General features: G+C 44.2%; 4 non-coding genes and 2 pseudogenes across 4 annotated transcripts; 5 read left to right on the top strand and 1 right to left on the bottom strand.

Annotated features, from left to right (window-relative positions):
• The first annotated feature begins 1,093 nt into the window (after positions 1-1,093).
• On the top strand, positions 1,094-1,166 carry trnav-aac (transfer RNA valine (anticodon AAC)). Its single transcript has one exon. It is a non-coding gene; the product is annotated as a tRNA-Val (tRNA).
• Positions 1,167-1,726: 560 nt separating this feature from the next.
• On the bottom strand, positions 1,727-1,798 carry trnah-gug (transfer RNA histidin (anticodon GUG)). Its single transcript has one exon. It is a non-coding gene; the product is annotated as a tRNA-His (tRNA).
• A 201-nt stretch (positions 1,799-1,999) lies between these two features.
• On the top strand, positions 2,000-2,071 carry trnae-uuc (transfer RNA glutamic acid (anticodon UUC)). The gene has a single exon. It is a non-coding gene; the product is annotated as a tRNA-Glu (tRNA).
• Positions 2,072-2,524: 453 nt separating this feature from the next.
• Positions 2,525-2,597, top strand: trnag-ccc (transfer RNA glycine (anticodon CCC)). Its single transcript has one exon. It is a non-coding gene; the product is annotated as a tRNA-Gly (tRNA).
• Positions 2,598-4,774: 2,177 nt separating this feature from the next.
• LOC148809196 (5S ribosomal RNA) lies at positions 4,775-4,893 on the top strand (annotated as a pseudogene).
• Positions 4,894-5,430: 537 nt separating this feature from the next.
• LOC148809197 (5S ribosomal RNA) lies at positions 5,431-5,549 on the top strand (annotated as a pseudogene).
• Positions 5,550-18,491: the final 12,942 nt, after the last annotated feature.

Here is an 18,491-nt window from a genome sequence, read left to right on the forward strand (position 1 = left end):
TTCAGCATTTCGCGTCTGAACGGAAAACACAAACGACCAACTCGGAATGACTTGCTTTTGACGCTTTTCAAAGCGTTCTTTGTGCACGACGACTGCGCCGCCTAGCAGATACGAATGGGTTGTACAACTCTGAACTAGCAAATGGAAGAGGGCTAAGCCCCCTCTCTTTTAGCCCAGGTTCGATCTGTCTCCCAGAATCACCAGGGCGCACGCACAGACACACACCCGTGCCGTTGAAGTGCTCTGCTTCATTTCTAAGGGCAACTCAACATTCACTCCTACCCCGAGAACAGAAAAGACAGCGTCCGCAGCAACAACAGCTCAGGTCTCTGCACAGGAACTAAGCTGCCCCCATCTCCTCTGCTCTGCGGCTCCTGCTGAGTGGAGTCCTGCCTGGAGCCGTGTTTGCAGGCGGCGGCTCCCCGCGCTCTGTCTGTGCGTCGTGTCCAAGAGCTCCTGGGAGGAAGAGAGAGCCCTCCCACTCGGGTGCTTTTCCACGGTCTGTGTGAGGAGGGGCGGGTGTGTCCAGTAGCTTATCGAGCGGAAGCCTGGGGCGGCGGAGAGCTGTGATCGTGCAGACCTTGAGGTGTCACCTCTTTGTCTGCTTTCCCGCCCCCCCTCCGCCCAAGCTCTGCTCCAGAGTAGCCCGGCAACCCCTCACACCTGCACGTGTCACAACCTAAGGTGTGGTCATGAGACACCCATGGGGTGCTGTTCTGTTCTTGCTAATTGTTTCCTGCCCGTCGCAGGCAGGAGTCCATGCGAGGAAGATGCGCTGGACAGAGCTCAGAGGGCGCAGCTGGGTGGCTTTCCTTCTGAGTGACGTTCCTGCAACACTCTCCCGCTCCTCTTGGTGCGCTCATGCCGCAATACAGGAAGGCTGGAGCAGGTGGCTGTGGGCTCTGTGCACTGCTGAAATAGCTCAGTTGTGAGAGCGTTAGACTGAAGATTTAAAGGTCCCTGGTTCGATCCCGGGTTTCGGCATTTTGTTTCATCGCGCCCTTTGTTCCTCTCTCCAGCGCCCCCTGCCTAAAGTGACGCTTCCCATTCTCAGCCCGAAACGCAAGCGAGACACCAGCAGCGGTCCCTGCAGGTTTCCGTAGTGTAGCGGCTATCACGTTCGCCTAACACGCGAAAGGTCCCCGGTTCGAGACCGGGCGGAAACAGCCTCTTGTTGCACGCTCCTGTACTTCACAGAGGTCTTGAGCGACCGGTCATTTGTTCCCAATGTATTTCCGGTGCCTTCATGCACTCTTGTACCAAACGCACGTTCCTTCTGTACGCGGAGCCGATCATTTGCAATTGGGCTGTGCCGACAGACCAGGACGAGCTCTGTCGGCTCAAAAGCAGCGCAGGACCTGCAAGAACAACAGAAAGATTAGCATCCAGTGAGCCCAAGATCTCATCAAGAATCGGCTCCAGCAACAGGGCTGGGCGCATTGTTCCATTCTCCGACCACTCTCGGTGTAAACAAGTCCCTCCTGGTCTCTGCTTGAAATGCACTTTCCTGCGTTTGCTTTGGTGTAACTGGCTTCCCCTGCATGGGCGAATGTGAAGAAGATCCTTAGTAAGTCGTTGAAGAAAACCGAGAAGAGGTCGGAGTGGCCTCTGTCGTTCATCAACGATCCAGTCAGGCAGTACTCCTCTGTAAAGCGCCGTTCGTTCACATCGATTGGCTTTCTTTTGCCTTCATTCGCGCAAGTAGTAAAAGTAGACGCCCCTATTCTGCCGTGACCCGGATTCGAACCGGGGTTGTTGCGGCCACAACGCAAAGTACTGACCACTATACGATCACGGCGAGTTACCGATACACACATGGTAGGGCGGAAAAGGCTGTGCTCTCTTCGTGTGACCTAATTCGGAAAAGTCCTGACGTTGCATTTCAACTGAGCCCCAGTATACATCGACCCTTCGACACTCTGAGTGACAACTCTCTTGCGTGTTTTCTCATATTTATGTAGTTTGCTTGCATGATGCCCGGAACAGCGGGGTTGTGTGCTCCCATATGGTCTAGCGGTTAGGATTCCTGGTTTTCACCCAGGCGGCCCGGGTTTGACTCCCGGTATGGGAACGTGTCAGTTTTGCCTCCTGCTTTCCAAAAGATCAGCACCGTGTACGAAGGAGCCGCATTAAAACCACTCGAACGTGCAAAACGCGCGAGAAGAGGGGGCGCTTGTTTCCAACCGAAGACTTCTCGCGTGTGAGACGAGCTGATCATCGCTGCAGGAGGTGGGAGGGTTACTCTGGTAGACAGGGCTGACCTTCGGCAATAGGATTTATACTCTCCAAGATGATATTTGCACTTTCTGGAGAGGCGATTTTCTCCACTTCAGTAGCCCGATTTCGTCGATTGCGTGGAGAGGGCTGTAGAATGTGGCGCCGCTTTTCCTGCTCCGTCCATGACAGGCGTGCTGGTCTCTGGAGAGAGAGCACGGTCCATCAGCGCACTCCAATAAAGGCACTGGAAGCAGCTGAATCGCATTGGCGAAGCTCAGCACTGGGCCGCTGGGAAGGGTTTGCTACCGTTTCCGTAGTGTAGTGGTTATCACGTTTGCCTCCCACGCGAAAAGTCCCTGGTTCGAAACTGGGCGGAAACAGACCGGCTTCTTTTGTCGCCACGCACAAAAGGGGATTGGGGATTCGCCTAGCGCTGTGATCGCACAGACCCACTCACCTCTTAGTGTGGCGGGATCTGCACAGTGCATGTCGCAGCGCATCCTGCTTTCACTCCAATGCGCGTCCTGATGTACCCCAGTCTCCCGCGTGACAGGTGGGGATAATCACCACTATACTAACGAGGAAGACATCGCTCTCTCCGACCCCCGGCATCGTGTCCCGACCCACCGTGCTGGAAGCCGACGCGTGCTGTGATTTCTTTACGGAGCAGAAATGACAACCGAGGAGCCGAGAGATCATTTCAGCATTTCGCGTCTGAACAGAAAACACAAACGACCAACTCGGAATGACTTGCCTTTGACGCTTATCAAAGCGTTCTTTGTGCATCGAACAGACCCACTCACCTCTTAGTGTGGCGGGATCTGCACAGTGCATGTCGCAGCGCTTCCTGCTTTCACTTCAATGTGCTTTCTGATGTCGAGTCGTGTGCCGTGCGGAGGCTCTGAAAGCGAGAGCAATGAAAAGGTGCACGACGCTGTGAAAGAAAACAGAGAAGTGAAAGGCAGTCCTTTCTCTAAGGAGGTAAAAGAAAAGCTACTCCCCGGTGGGGAATCAAACCCCAATCTCCCGCGTGACAGGCGGGGATACTTGCCACTATACTAATGTAGAATTTGGGCATTTAAGGGGACAATTATTAATTGTAGCCGTAAATCACGAAATGGATTCTTTTAATGGCCTTAGAATCCAACCATGCGATATAACTCAAACAACACACACACACACACACACACACAGGTACTAATACACGAGGATACATTTATTAATACATAAAATATGCATGTAAACCTAACAGATCTTATCGTGACGGTTTTCAGAATACAAAAGATATATATTCATTCAGTTACAAAGAGTTACATATATCAAGAGGACATAAGTTCAGTATATCATTCATTTAGACCGTTTCGTAATTGAACTTGGTTACAACTTCTACATTAGATACTCAAAACAAGTACATAACTCTTAGGAATAAAATTGATATCAACTGGTTGGGATAACAATTGAATTCTTGAGCTGTAATGCATTGAAGTTGAATACTCATCCAATCTCTGGGGATTCAGATCTCCTGCGGGCTCTTTGGCTCCGTGCCAGGCTGTGCTGTGCTGCAGATGCTCACTGACCGGCTAGTTAGTGTTGGCTTTAACTAGCAAAGTTTGTGCACAGGAGAAAAGATGACTGTGGGTCCCAGCAAGTCAGGAAGAGGACCGGTTCATTCCTGATGAAGCGCTAGTTCTGATTAGTGATTCAGCTGTCCACAGTTCCGACCTGTTCACAAGGCTTGCTGCTGGTGCTTACCTCAGGTGGATCCTCTGGTTACTCTCTGGCAACCTCCGCTCTAGACTCTTAGAACAAAGGAAAGTTCTGGCACTCGGACACACTGGTCGTTCCGTGGTTGTCCAGGCTGACTCTTAGGATGGTCAGGAGGCGCGCTGCGAGAATGTCCTGCCCTTGGGAGCCTTTGGCTCCTGGGCCGTCCTGCCCTGGAATTCTCCTTTGAATTCCCTTTAGAAAAGTCCAGGAAATAGTCTCTCAGGCCCTCTGTGTTGCCTGTTTTTACCTGGAGGAACTTCAGCTCGTTCATTGGCTGAAAGTTCCATGGGCATCAGAGTCCCACGTAGGTTACTCGGCCCTACCAGTCCCTGATTGGTTGTTGAAGGTGAGATGTGAGTCACTTACTCCTGACACTTAGGAATGCAGTCCAGATGTCCATCTGGCACACCCTAGAAAGATAGGCGCCAATGGATGACCATTGATCATGATAGCTAGGCTTAGCTAAGTGCATCCCCATTTGGGAGCTGTCCCTTATCAAAAGAAAACATCTTTAAATCAGCCTGCATGAATAGTTTCTCTGTGGCTGCACCACAGAGATGAACAGAGAGATGGGGCCTCATTTGAAAAAGCACAGCAACACTTAATTCTGTCTTATTAACAACCATTGCCGCTACAAGTGAAAGGCTGAAGTGAAATAGAGCGGGGACGAAGGCAGTGAAGAGAGAGAACGTGGGAAGAAGAGAAAAACGCAAGGGAAAAAAAGCAGCGTCGTAAAAGAGGTGACGGAGCTGTCCTCTCTAATAGAAGGGTGCCAGTGAGCCCTGCTGTCCCTTATGGCCACACCCCCTTGAGCATGCCTGATCTCGTTTGATTGCGGAAGCTAAGCAGGGACGGGCCTGGTTAGTACTTGGATGGGAGACCGCCTGCGAGTACTAGGTGTTATAAGCTTTTAAGCGCAGGAGGCGCCCTATCCCCGCTCGCTCGCTCATTCCCCTGTTCACACGTGCAGTGCGGCTTTTCTGTCTGTTTATTTGTCAGCTTTGGCGAGACACGGGTGCTTGTGTATTAGCGTGAGCCTTTTTTATTCTGATCATGAACAGTTTTACAAGTCCGCAAAGGATCGAGGAAAGGTTTATCGCCAGCTGAAAAGAGACACAGCGCTTCGGCTGTGGAGACTTGTTCGGCTGGCGTTCGGGGAGTCGCCTTTTTCAGAATTGTATTGAGATCATTTTCCACAGAGCTCAGATGTCAAAGCACAGCAGCAGCTCTCCACAGCGATCCTCTATAGCGCCCTTTCTCCCGCAGCTCCGTCCTCATTGGAAGGAAGCAAGAGTGAAAGGCTGAAGTGAAATAGAGCGGGGACGAAGGCAGTGAAGAGAGAGAACGTGGGAAGAAGAGAAAAACGCAAGGGAAAAAAAGCAGCGTCGTAAAAGATGTGGCGGAGCTGTCCTCTCTATAAGAAGGGTGCCAGTGAGCCCTGCTCTCGCTTACGGCCACACCCCCTTGAGCACGCCTGATCTTGTCTGATTTTGGAAGCTAAACAGGGATGGGCCTGGTTAGTACTTGGATGGGAGACCGCCTGGGAATACCAGGTGCTGTAAGCTTTTAAGCGCAGGAGGCGCCCTATCCCCGCTCGCTCGCTCATTCCCCTGTTCACACGTGCAGTGCGGCTTTTCCGTCTGTTTATTTGTCAGCTTTGGCGAGACACGGGTGCTTGTGTAATAGCGTGAGCGTTTTTTATTCTGATCATGAACAGTTTTACAAGTCCGCAAAGGATCGAGGAAAGGTTTATCGCCAGCCATTTATTCTTATCATGAACCTTATATACTGTATCTCTACATCCCATAACCTTTAACGGCAGGTGCCTGAGTGTGGACATGTTGTGATGTAATATTTATTTTAAAAGTAAACATTTTAGTAAAGTCTGTTATATTGTTAAAATCTATAAGCGTCTATAATCTATAAGATCAATTTTTGCTCGTGCTTATAAGTTATCGCTGCTAAATGTGTCTTATTCAATTATTTTAACACTTTTATGACCTATCCACTAAAATATAAAGACCCGCCCTACAATGCTCTTCTCAAAAGATAAAATAAGTTTTACATTTTTTGATTCAATGTAATTTCTTTTCTAGAGAAACACACATCATTTGAGGCTTGGGTTGCATGTTAATATTTTTAAGGTTTAAAGACTTTACGTTCACGGTACGTGGAAAATCATTTCAAACTTTTGAAAAGTTGTTGAGAATTTGTCATTGAAATAAGCTTACATATTTTAATTCAACGTGATTACTTTTCACTCTCGATAAAACACGTGTGATTTTGGGGCGGGGGGATATGGTGGGGCGTTCTAAAACATCACAACCATTTGAAAAATGTCTTGAGCATGGTTACAAATTTGGAGTTTATGCTTAAATTAGCCGACTTGCCAGTTTTGAAGTGTGACACCTGAGCTGTGAGGCCCCGATATTGACTGCTGCGAAGATGGCTTCTTTGAGTAGTGAATCATCGGATTCCTCTGCTATGCAAACTGAAGAAGTAGGTTGCTAAAATATTTTTTCTGATCGTGGAATTGTTGTTTCAATCTGCGTTTAGCGTATTTCGTTTTCAACACTTTGTCTTCTTTTTAGCAAAAGCTGACTCAGCACTCAGTGGTGTGTGACAGTGGCTGTCATGTGAACTCTGATGGCGATTCAGGTGTTGGGGGTCCGTCAACGACTGATGAAGAGTTGCTACAAATGGTAAATATTAAACCACAGCAAGTTCGAAGCAAACAAAGAACTCTAACACAAAAGAGGCATTACAATTTAAATATTTTAGGTAAAAAGCATGCCTATTTATTTTGTTAAGCCTTCCTTTTCTTTTTTCCTTTAATAGAATAACGAAGAGGTCGATGCATCAATCTTCAAACTACCATCAAGCTTGAATGTTTCGTGTCTGTTCATGTGTGTTCGCCAAAATGTGATTAATGATAATGTTCAACCTAGTTTAGCTAACGATGGCTCTAATGAGCCCGATGCTATGGATCAGATTGTAAAGTGGGTGGTATGTTGCACCTTCAACCATTGTTTAAAGGGGGTTGTGGTTGATGAATGCGCGGCCTGTTTGATTAATCATCCAGGTCAACGGGGTCACACATGCCTGGTTGTCGGGTGCGCGGATGGGTACTGTGGTGTCTCCGGGGGAAAGTTTATGTAAATGAAAGTAGTACTCACACCACACTTTTCTTTCCTGAGTTTTGTGGCGTTTCTTCCTCCAACTATCTTCCAAATACAGTCCGTAATCCGTTCCCTTAATCCTGATCCGATCCGAGTTCCAAAAGTCCGTAATAAAGCCAATCCGCGATGTATCTTTATCCAGTGTCCGTAATCCAAAAACCATAAACCTTTTCTCCTTTCAGTAGTCCGTTATTCTTTAGCCCGATCTTTAACATACACCTCTTTCCTCTCTTTTCCTCCAAACCGCATTCACCTTATCGGCTTCCGCCCTGTTCACTGCCTCCGGGGCACTTATATTTCGGTTCCTGATGCGGCTCAGCTGTGTCTCATTGTTTCTCAGGGTAGACCCTTTCCATTTACCGGTCAGCTGATTCTTTTTGGCAGCCATTTTGCTAAGGTCCATATCTAGTATTTTAAGTAGGTCATTCCGAAAATACCTGTTATGAATGACCCTTCCCCTGGTCATGTTACAGTACAAAGATGTGTTGTTTGCCGCATTAGAAATTTATAAGTGTCTCAGTTTAGCCCGAATTTTATCGGCTGTTCTGTACATCGCCAGTGGCCTGGGTGCCTATACTTTTACAGATGATACTGAGCAGATTATAAAGCACTTGCTGAGAAAAATAATTGACGACCGCTCGCCATATGAGAATGTACGCTCCTTACTTGTAAAGGTAGATGGAAAAATACTACACGTGACTTTTGGTGCGTTGCAAAACTTATTTTATACTTATTTATACTTATTTTTACAGAAAAGAAAAAAGATCTATGTAAAACCAGGGCTGTGAAATACTCGCAATGTGAATAGAGCTTTCACTCTGTTTTACAGACACAGGTGTGCCATTGTGAGAAGAACGAAAAATTTCGAATGTATACGTAAGAATTCTTACAAAAAGTGCTTTACACTCTTCTTTCTGCAAAGCTTGAAATGAAAATCAATTAACTGAATGCTAATGTCCTTGAATTTGTTAAAGAGATAGATGTGCATGTAAAGAACATGAGTGAAATTACTGCGATTCTGATGTTTTCAGATCAGAAACTGAAGCCTGGCGGATTCAGCGGTGTGTATTCCAAAATACAACGTATTTTACATAGAACCTGTGGTAACACCGTCCCTCTGATCACTCAGGCTAATTTATTTGCTCTGTTAGGGTCGCCCAGTTCGGTGTTCATGGCTATAAAAAATGGCAAGAGAAAGGGCGTTATGAATGCTTTTTCAGATGCTGCTGAGTTTCTGAACAATGTTGGGGCGATAGCTACAACTAATTTTCTGCACCAACATTTAATTGGCGATTGCAAGCAGTAGTCTGTAATGTGTGTGAAAAGTTTAAAAGTGTATACTGGGATGTTTCTGTAATTTAAAACCTACCGATGAAATAAAGTGGTTCACATTTCACATGCTATTTGTCCTGCGAGTTCTTTCTGTGACACTTTACTCAGTCAGTCAGTGTGCATGCGTGCGTGCGTGCGCTCACACCCAAGAAACTCGCGGCACTCACCAGACTTCCCACACCGCCGATTCCCTAGGGTTATAATAGATTGCATTCAAACCTGCAGCAGACATGATCACCTTCCATCCCTCGTTGCTAATACGCTCTTTCACACACTTATTTATAAATCGAAGGGGATGCGGTGGTGGGCATTTGGACCCTGAGGCCTGGGGCTGCTAGGGGTGGAAGGCGGGACAACAACACTCATTATGACACACCATTGGCTCTCGAGGGGGCGGGACATCCGCCCATAACATTGCACCATTGGCCGATAAGGGGGCAGGACATCTGCCCATGGCGGCCTCCCATTGGCTGAAAAAGGGGGCGTGGTACCTGTCAAAATGTTTGATGAAAAGTGTCGCTTTATTCTACTCCCGGGCCAAAAACAGCCCTCGGATCATCAACTCAATCAGGAACTCCCAGTCTCACAACTGCATTCCCTCGGTGCTTCCCTACCACCCTAACCCAATTTCTATCCCCAGGACCATCATTAACAATGACTACATTTTACAGGACGATCCCTCCATTGGTACTCTTTTTTCCGACCGCCCAATCATCTCTTATCGCTGACCACCACATAAGCTTCTTCTTCACAGCTCCCTCACACTCAGCACCTTCCCCTGCAATAGCACTCGCTGCATCACTGGCAAATACATATCTAACGACAATCAGGGCATCACAGGACAATTCCAGATAACCCTGACAACATCCTGAATCTCATTTACTGTATCTCTTGCAAAAAATGCCCAGCTATCTACATTTGGGAAACCGAAAGGAGACTAGGAGAATGCTTCAGAGAACATATTAGGGCTGGGAAGGTTAAAGATTTCTCCAAGCCCATAGTTTTTCTTTTCACCTCAAATAGCCAGGATCTCTCAATGACTGACTTATTTTAATGTAATCTTCTCTATTCTCTTGCAGGTTTTGACTTCACACCTTTCTTCACCTCTCTCCATTTTGCACTTCCTGAGTGGCCTCTCTGCTGCTCCTGCCTCCTCCCTTCTCCCAGCTTTTGTTCTTCTGTGCTATTTAATCTTTGTAATCTGCCCTGTCTTTCTCACACCTGAAGAAGGCTTCACAGCCGAAACATTGAGTTTTCTCTCTTCTCTTTTCAGTATGGAATAAACCTATTACTTGTTCCTTTGCAGACTACACATGCTGACATAGTGTAGTTCAGGTGGGTAGCTGCTTCAATATACATTTGTAAATGTCAATTTAAACTGTAAAAATAGTAAGATTGTAACTCCACTTTAAAACGTGGCAAGAAATAGACACATGGCAGGCTACACCCTGGAAAGGACACCAGTCCATCCCAGGGCAAAGATATAAAAAATAAACATATAGGCAGCACATATCAAGCCTTACAAGAAATCATTAACACCCTCAACACACACCACAGGTCCATTAAACTCAAATACACCAAGCATGGTAGCCTGATAGACTTCCTAGACACCACCACATACAAGGTTTCTTCCTTCAACAACACAGACAAACTGGACATCAAGGTATTTTTCAAAGACACATTCACACGGCTTACTGCACAAGGATAGCTTCCACCCAAAACATACTTTAAAAGGACTGGTAAAATCACAACTCCTACACTTCCACAAAATCTGTACACAACAACAAGACTTTGAGGAAGCCAAATACACACTCTTCCCAGCTTTATGCCAGAGAAGATACACACAAAGTTTCCTCAAAAATGTGGCACAAACATTTCTAAATAGAAAAACTCCAGATGACAGAAAAATACCCCTCAACACATCATATTCTCAACTCAGCATAAAAACCAACCAAAAACCATGATATTAGAAAACACAAACATACCGAGGGAGCACAAAATCATATCTGCACACAGAAAAAAACAAAAACCTTCAGCATTAATTAGTCCAAAGCAAGCTAAAACCTGTACAAAACAGATCATATACACCAAGAGCCAAACATTTCATAACAGAAAACAATGATCCAAAACAAAGAAACTAAAGAAATCTTCCAGTTGCAAAGGGCACTCTCAGAAAACATCAATAACGCCATCTACAGCATCCAGTGCAAAAAGTGCGGGGTGACCTATGTGGGGGGAACGGGTAACTCCATCCGAACCCAGCTGACACAACACAGGTACATCAGGAACCACGGGACTGGAAAGCAACCCCAACTGGACAGAGATAGAAAGAAAGAAAAAGGAAAGGGAGTGGATCAAAAGACTTAATACTATCTTTACACAAGACCTGAACATCAGAAAAACCGGGAGGGTTTTAGTCGTTGGAAGGAGAGTGCTCTCCTTGTCCCAGATGGTCCCCTCTCGGATAAAATCTGGGAGAAGGAGCTTTGTTCCCCTCTCCTCAATAGCCAGACCCTACAGGGACTGGAACTCTTCACCATACTAACACGCAACAAACAGAAGAATAACTGAAACCAATCAGCTATGGAAACTCGCACAGCTTGCACAGTCCTACTAGGGAGGAAAACAAAAAGACCCTGATTTCCTATTGAGATGTTAATGGTCCATGCATAATCCCCACCAGGGAAAGCAGAAACCCATTCACCAACTGAAACTGCACCTACTCGTACAGAAACGTACAGAAGGAACACAGACCATAGGATACAAACTAGCCCCCTAGGAGGAACTACAACACACTGCCCCTTACAAAACAGGATAAAAACAGGCCAGCATGGACACAGTGTTCCAGAACAATGCCTGAAGAAGACCCAGGCAGAAACATAGCGACACACAGAAAGGCAAGATTGTCTTCCTATGGAGCCACAGATTCTACAGAGGTAAAGCTGCCTAACAGTGGAAACCTAATGGTGTCAACGAAGCTTTAGGCATTTAAATGGTAAGTATGGATCAATCCAGAGTTGACAACGTACGCAACCGTACGGTCACCCTCCACACTGCCTACACAACAAACATGTCAAACAGACAGGATACCTTCCAACAAGGAACCAGGATCATCTACAAAATGATCCAAACAGTCCACCATTAACAAAACACAGCAGTTTTATTGGACGGGAGAACCGAGCACCCGCCAGCCTACGACGGAAGACCGAGGAACTCATAAAACCTGCCAAGCCACCCAAACTCACATATTTGAAGCTGGTAAGCAATGCCAAAAATTGGCTTCACACCACACTGCAGATCCTCGAAGAGCACTATGAGGAAAATTTGTCATACAACTAGAGGATCTTGAGCTTCCCCACTGGGAGGAAGCTTTCACACTTGCTTCCAACTGATCAAAGAAACATTATGGGAGGAAATTGCAGAACACCACCTTTGGACCCTACAGTACACAAGCTATCAATACTGGGTTAGGGAAGGACACTCGGGCAGATCAAATTATCACAGCAGTTCTTAAATTCTACAACGACTTCTACTGGAAAGACTGCGAACAAGACCAAGTAAGAGTTAAGTTGTTTTATAAAGTCATTATTTTAGAGCAAGGTATAATTCTGATAAAAATTCAATAAACAATATGGTGAAGCTATTGGAGAGAAAATTAAGGCTCGGTTAAGAAACTGAAACAGTCTTGACTTGTTCCTTTACACAAAAGTTATTTATTTTCAAAAGAGACCCATGAGGATTCCTCTGGTGTGCAAGACCTGCCTGAAGACATTTGACCAGTTTCCTCTTCACCTAAAGAGGGTGTGTATGAAATGAGCCTCAGCAGAGGAGATCAGCAAGTTCCTTCTCCAGGCCAGGAAGGACTTGTTGAATCACCTGAGGAATGGGCAGGTCGGGGATTGCAAGAGCATAGGGCTCATGTGTGGTGAGAATGTGAGACTGGCGGAGTCCATGGACTGTTTTATGTGGAATCCTGAAGACACATCAGCAAGGTAAGATATTTATAATTTATAAGGGTTCTTCTGTTTCATTTCTAACCTTTACCTTTATGTAAGGGTATGTTAAAATGATATACCAGTGGTCCAGATGCCCTGAGCAAGAGGCTGCTGTCCAGGAGGAAGAGATGCCAGAGACTGAAGTGGAAGAGGAAGGGGAAGATGTGAGTTCTGGAGAACTTTCTATTTTTTCCAAATGTATCTTTTGTTTTATACTTGTATTCTAGTTTGTCTTAGAAGTAAAAATGTTTAAATGTGTATTTTGTATTCCTACTGTCCTCCCAGTTCTTAAAAGCCATCAGCAGGCTCTCAGGAAGACGGTGACCCAGGCTGGACTGGACAGAACGCACTCCCTGGATGCTCCTCACCTGGCTGGGTTTAAACAGGACCTTACCAAGGATCTTGGAGTGGCAGATTGCTCTCAGGAGGTATTTATTTTTAAAGGCATTTAAAATTGAGCAGTGATATTTCCATAGCACATGTTTTTACTCCTTAGCTTAAAATTCACCCATGTGAAATCTCAGCCATAAACATAGTGACTCTACATTTGTGAGGTAGAAAATGTTTCCAGATTCCTGTTTTTATGGATCCATCTGCATCTTCCTTAAACTTTGTAAAGGGCCTATCCAAAACAACAATTATTGTAACCAAATGAAGACCACTGGACTGTCTCACCAAATCATTGCTAATTATATTAAGAACATAAACCATTTTCCGGGCTACATCCTAAATGATATCAGTGTGAAAGTAGAGGATCCCAGCCTGGCTAACCTCATCATCAACTTCCAAAGTATCCTAAAGGATATTCAGAAGAAGAACAGTAAGAATGTTGCCAAGAGATTACTAAAAATAGGTCATTTTCATTTTAAAACTTCTTTCAGTTGTACTTTTAATTTGAATACAAAAAAAGTTGATGAGTATTAATTTCTCCCACAGATATAGACAGTTGCAGAGTCCAGAACCAAGTACGAAGGATTGCTGGAAGGTGTTGCAAAGTGTTGCAAAGAGAGATGTGTTGCACAGACTGGGCAAGACATCACCTTGCCTGAGCAGCTTCTTGTACTGTATTACCTGCAGGCCTTTCTCCAGCTGAAGCACCTGTAGCACCCAGGGGTGGTAAAGAACATGACAGTAAGAATACTTTCATACAACAAAAGTAAGAAATTACATAGATGGGATTTTTACAGTTTGGTGTATTCATTTTTATTTTCTCGCTATTACAGGTTGAGGAATGGGTGCAAAGAAAGTGTTGTTTCAACAAGTGGGCACAAAAATGGTCATAATTCCTGTTAAAGAGCACAAAACCTCAAACAACAGCTGGCTTCCTTTGCATTGAGTGAAGAAGAGGAACATGCAAGTTGATGGCTACATTGATATACCCATCCACTCAATTCAGGGTTGTGGTAGAACTGGAACCATCCTGGCAAGCAGTGGATGCAAAGTACTGTATCACCCATAATGTGACACCAGTCCATCACAGGACTCACTCACACCATGGCCAATTTTCATAGAAGCCAATTAAAATCCATGTTAATACCGAACAAAAGACCTCCACCTGCATAGCTCCAATCATGTACGGTATTTAAGAAAATCTGGAATGTACCTTAATTGCATTTTATTTGTGTTTTATCAGCCGTTTCATCTTTACTTCACTAAACTGTGCTGTACTGCCCAGGTCAGCAGCTGTGAAAGGAGACGGAGAAGATGGACTGGTCAGCCAATGTATCAACAGTGTCTGAAGTGCTTGAGGAGTGGAAGCCCAACACAGGACTGCCACCAAATGGCATGCAAATTAAAAAGTTGATAAAGTATCAAATCTGGGAAGGCCTGAGCATCACTGACGATCCTGTGAAGGGGAAGAAGTTTGTGACTTCCAGGTGTTTCCAGAAGGGAGAGGTGGTGTGTGATTACAACGGCAAGGTCATCACAAAGACAACTGCTGAAGCTCACAGATGACAGAGGGAGACATGAGATGTCTTTTCTTTTCAGATGAACCTGCACAAAAACTGTGCATTGATGCTCGTGAAAAACACTGAGCCTGCCTCCCGGATAAGGAGGCAAATTGGAAGATGGATAAATCCATCAAAGAGAAAAGACAATGTAAGGGCTGTAAGAAAGTCATTTATAATCAACGAACAGCCTGTCATAATTCTGTCTGTGACAAAAAGGGACATTGTTGAGGGGAGAAGAGCTCCTCTGTGATTACAGCATTTCCAGGAAATAATTTCAAGGTTGAAGGACAAGCTCTGGAGTGGTTGGTTCACTGACCATTTCCAAAAAAGAAACTAAGTAAGTTTATTAAAGTGCATATTTTGAAGATATTCATTTTCTTGTACCTTGGAATTAATGTAAAAATTATATTCGTGTTAATGTCTTGAAAATAGCATTTCTCATTCTCATCAGCAAGCATATAAGGAAAGGATATGGGACTGCTAAAAAGATACATGATTTTCAGAAGAGTATAGAAGGCAGATAACTATCCCACTCAATTGTTACTGCAAAGAAATGCCACAGTGTAAACCAAAAGGTGAACCATTCTTGAAATTTATTGACAGAATCTGAATAGCACAGCATTCCCAGACCAGGCACTGGAGTTTCCTGCAGCGTTAGATGGGTAGTCTCTTGGTAAGAGAGAGATCGACAGAGTACTGGACTTCATGAACGACACCTTTCCAATTCATCGAGAACAGAGCCCACAAGATCTAGAGTCTAGAGAACAATTTCTTACAATATTAGTGGTAGTTTCTGAATAGGTTAAGGACAACATAGTTGTAGAGATATCTTGCAACTTCTTAAAAGTTGTAAAAGTGATTACCACATTGCCAGTGGTTTATATTTAAAACCTAAAGATTTTAAATTGAATCTTTCTTAAACAAAGGACATTTTTCACAGGAACAGCAGCCTAAATCAGTTGATGACTGTAAATATGACAAGCTTGTGATAAATTGTAAAGTGCAAAACAAAGTTGTTTGTTTTGGTTTTGTCTTCAACATCATATTAATAGGCATGTTATTTTTAGAGCAGCTGCCTGCCATTCACCATCAGCCAAGATGCCACAAGGTACATGAAATGACCCAGAAGTACTTAATGATACAGAGAAGAGCATATGGGGGAAAAAAAAAGAAGACAAGAAATATCCATTAACACGTCCATCTAGAAGCCAGAAGACGGGTGATGATCAGCATTTCAAAAGCAGACACTGGAGGTTGAATTCAAGTTTTAACAGTGATTGTCTATGTTTGGCTTCAACACAAATCATATTTATATGCTCACATTATTAATTTGTACAAAGTCCCCAATATTCATTACAGGCGACGTTCCCAGGAGTACACACGACCCAGCCAGAACGTGGCTAGCTGAAGTGCAGTGGACCTCAGGGAAAGAACTCTTGCCCACACGGAAGTCTCTGCTCTGAAAACCACTGGATAAAGGTATATGGCGGTCTGTTCTCAGCTGTTGATTTTGTGAAAAATATTGAATATGAAAGATTGAAGTGTCACTATTCAATGAAGTTCAGACATAAGTATTATGTTGAGAAGCTAGATCTGTTCTACTAATAGCTTTAGTACCTTAATATTGTACTGTTTGCTCTGGTTTTCAGACATCAGTCCAAGATCATTGGTGGGTTAATTGATTTCTGGTAAGATTGGCCCCACGTGTGAGTGTGTGTTTACATTTCTATCTGGCATCCTCAAAAGATGGTTTTGTTTCCTTTTCTTAATTGCTCTTGATTACTAGAGTTTATTTGGCATGATACATTTGTGATAAATGCTTTTTCTTTGTGAATAGTCTTATTTTAATCTACATAATGTCAATGAGTTAGTACCTTAAAGAACAAGCAGTAAAAGAAATGACATTTCAGGTTTATTAGCTAAAGTTTTTATAAGTGAACTGAGATTCCTTTACAGTGCAGAGACCCATCTTTAATATGCTGTGTGTGCTCATAATGGACTTGAAATTTGTTTTTGTCACAATGTAAAGGTATAATAAATAGATAATATACTCTATTTATCAAGACTTGACTATTTTAATTCCATACTTCCATTGACTGCTTTGGAATGCATTCCTTACAATTTTCCTAAATAATCATTGTCTCACAGAGTAGACCTGGGTGACATAACAGGGGTCAGGGCTGTGTTGACTGGAGGTTTGTGTAGACTGGCCATTGTCTATGTGAGACTGTGGGATCACTAGGGGTTCCCCCCCATCACCTGTAACATTGTCAAGTGGTATAATTACCTACAAAAGCTGAAGTTTCCTCCATTAAGGGGTCACTATTTGTTACATTCTGGCGGAACAAGAGACAAGATAAACCTCTCACTGTCACTGACGGAGCAGTCCGGGACACTCTATGCTAGATTGGACTGTTGTCTTTGGAAGATGGGGTCACAGGTGATGAAATAGACCACAGTGGCAGTCCTGCCTAGCTGTTATATCACTGAGAGACTCACCCACACATTGAGAAGAGAGCACTGGTTTCTGTGCAGAAAGCAGAACAACTCACTTTAACTGGTCAATTAGGTCTAATGAGTTTTATTGCCCTTGACATCTAACTTACTCCAGCCCCGCTTGTGGAAACAACCCCTAATTACTGTTCATGAGCTCCTGGCCACACTTGTTCCCAGTGGAACCAACCTGGAGCAGCAGAACAGAGGTTTTTGTTTCTTTAAGTTGTCTGCTGTTGTAAAACAAGTCATTCCTTAGGAATAAAAACTCTCCCTCTAGTCTGGTTGCTATCTCCTTTATTTGCCCCACATTCCCAGGGCAATGCAGCTGAGTGATCGAAAGCTGAACTGCAAGGAGCTGAATTTCACACTGGCTTACAACAGACCCTGGTGGGAGAATGGGCAGGAGAGGGCCGGTTGTGCTCCTGAACTAGTCCCCTCCTCTCCTACTCTCGTATTTGCATCACAGTCTATAAACTCCAGCCCTATTGCTTTTCTTCCAGTTCATTTTTTTTAATACAGCTCGTGGATTATGTATACTCTTGTGAAGTATCAAGAAAGCACTCTTATCTTTATTTCACGTACAGTATACAGCAGACTGCTTGACAAAAAAATAAATAAAAGCGCTATTCCCGACGGTCTAGCACAGTAACCACAACTCCAATAACTTTAACTAGAGGAAGAAACCCAGCTTCTGCTCAAAAGGAAAAAAAAACATTGAAATCATAAATCTCCAACACTGGCTGGAGACTCTGTGTGTCCGTGCTCAGCGGTTATATAGGACAGGACTCAGCGCGCAGCAGGTGCGGCTCATTGCTCTACGCTCCCCGTGCGGAATGCGCGTCTCCTCCTTCCAGACTAGTAACACCGCTGCATACATCCCTCTTAAATCCCAGAAACACAGAAACTCCGGGGTGTTTCTGTGAGTCAGTACTGGGTTTCTCTGTTCGAGGTTACAAGCAGAAACAAAAAAAGCGCTGAAAGCAGGAAGTTATTTCTGCTCGTAGGCATAAACGTGTAGAAATAAATTTTCTGATTCCTAAAACCCTAATAAAATCCATCTAAGTCTCCCTTTCGTTCCCAATGCACATAACTGAATATAAACCAGTCAAGTTCAGGTACTTTTCTGATGTACAGTATCTGAATAGTTCTGGCGCGGCTGTTGTAACAAAGATACTTAAGAACTTATTTTTCATACGAGCTCTTGCCGTTTTTAAAATGAATATTTTTTTGAATTCGCTAAATCACACGAAACACCAGCATCACTTATCGTAAGCATCTGACCAATTACATTCCTGAATGTTAAACCCATTTAGTATTTATTTTTAACTTGTTTTATTTTTTTTTAAATTACACACCTGTTAACTTAGTCCGGATCGCGGTCACCGAGGACCACTCCTGTCTCCCCAAATGACACTTTTTATTTTTAAGATAAACGCGAGATAAACAACGTTTGTTTGAAACCGCTCCACAAATTTTCTCACATGCACGTATTCTCAAATATCACCACAACAAAACCATAAAGTTTGTTTCCACAGACATGACACTATTATGCA

Source organism: Atractosteus spatula, unplaced genomic scaffold (genome assembly GCF_055471065.1).
Source record: "Atractosteus spatula isolate fAtrSpa1 unplaced genomic scaffold, fAtrSpa1.hap1 Scaffold_157, whole genome shotgun sequence".
NCBI lineage: Eukaryota > Metazoa > Chordata > Actinopteri > Semionotiformes > Lepisosteidae > Atractosteus > Atractosteus spatula.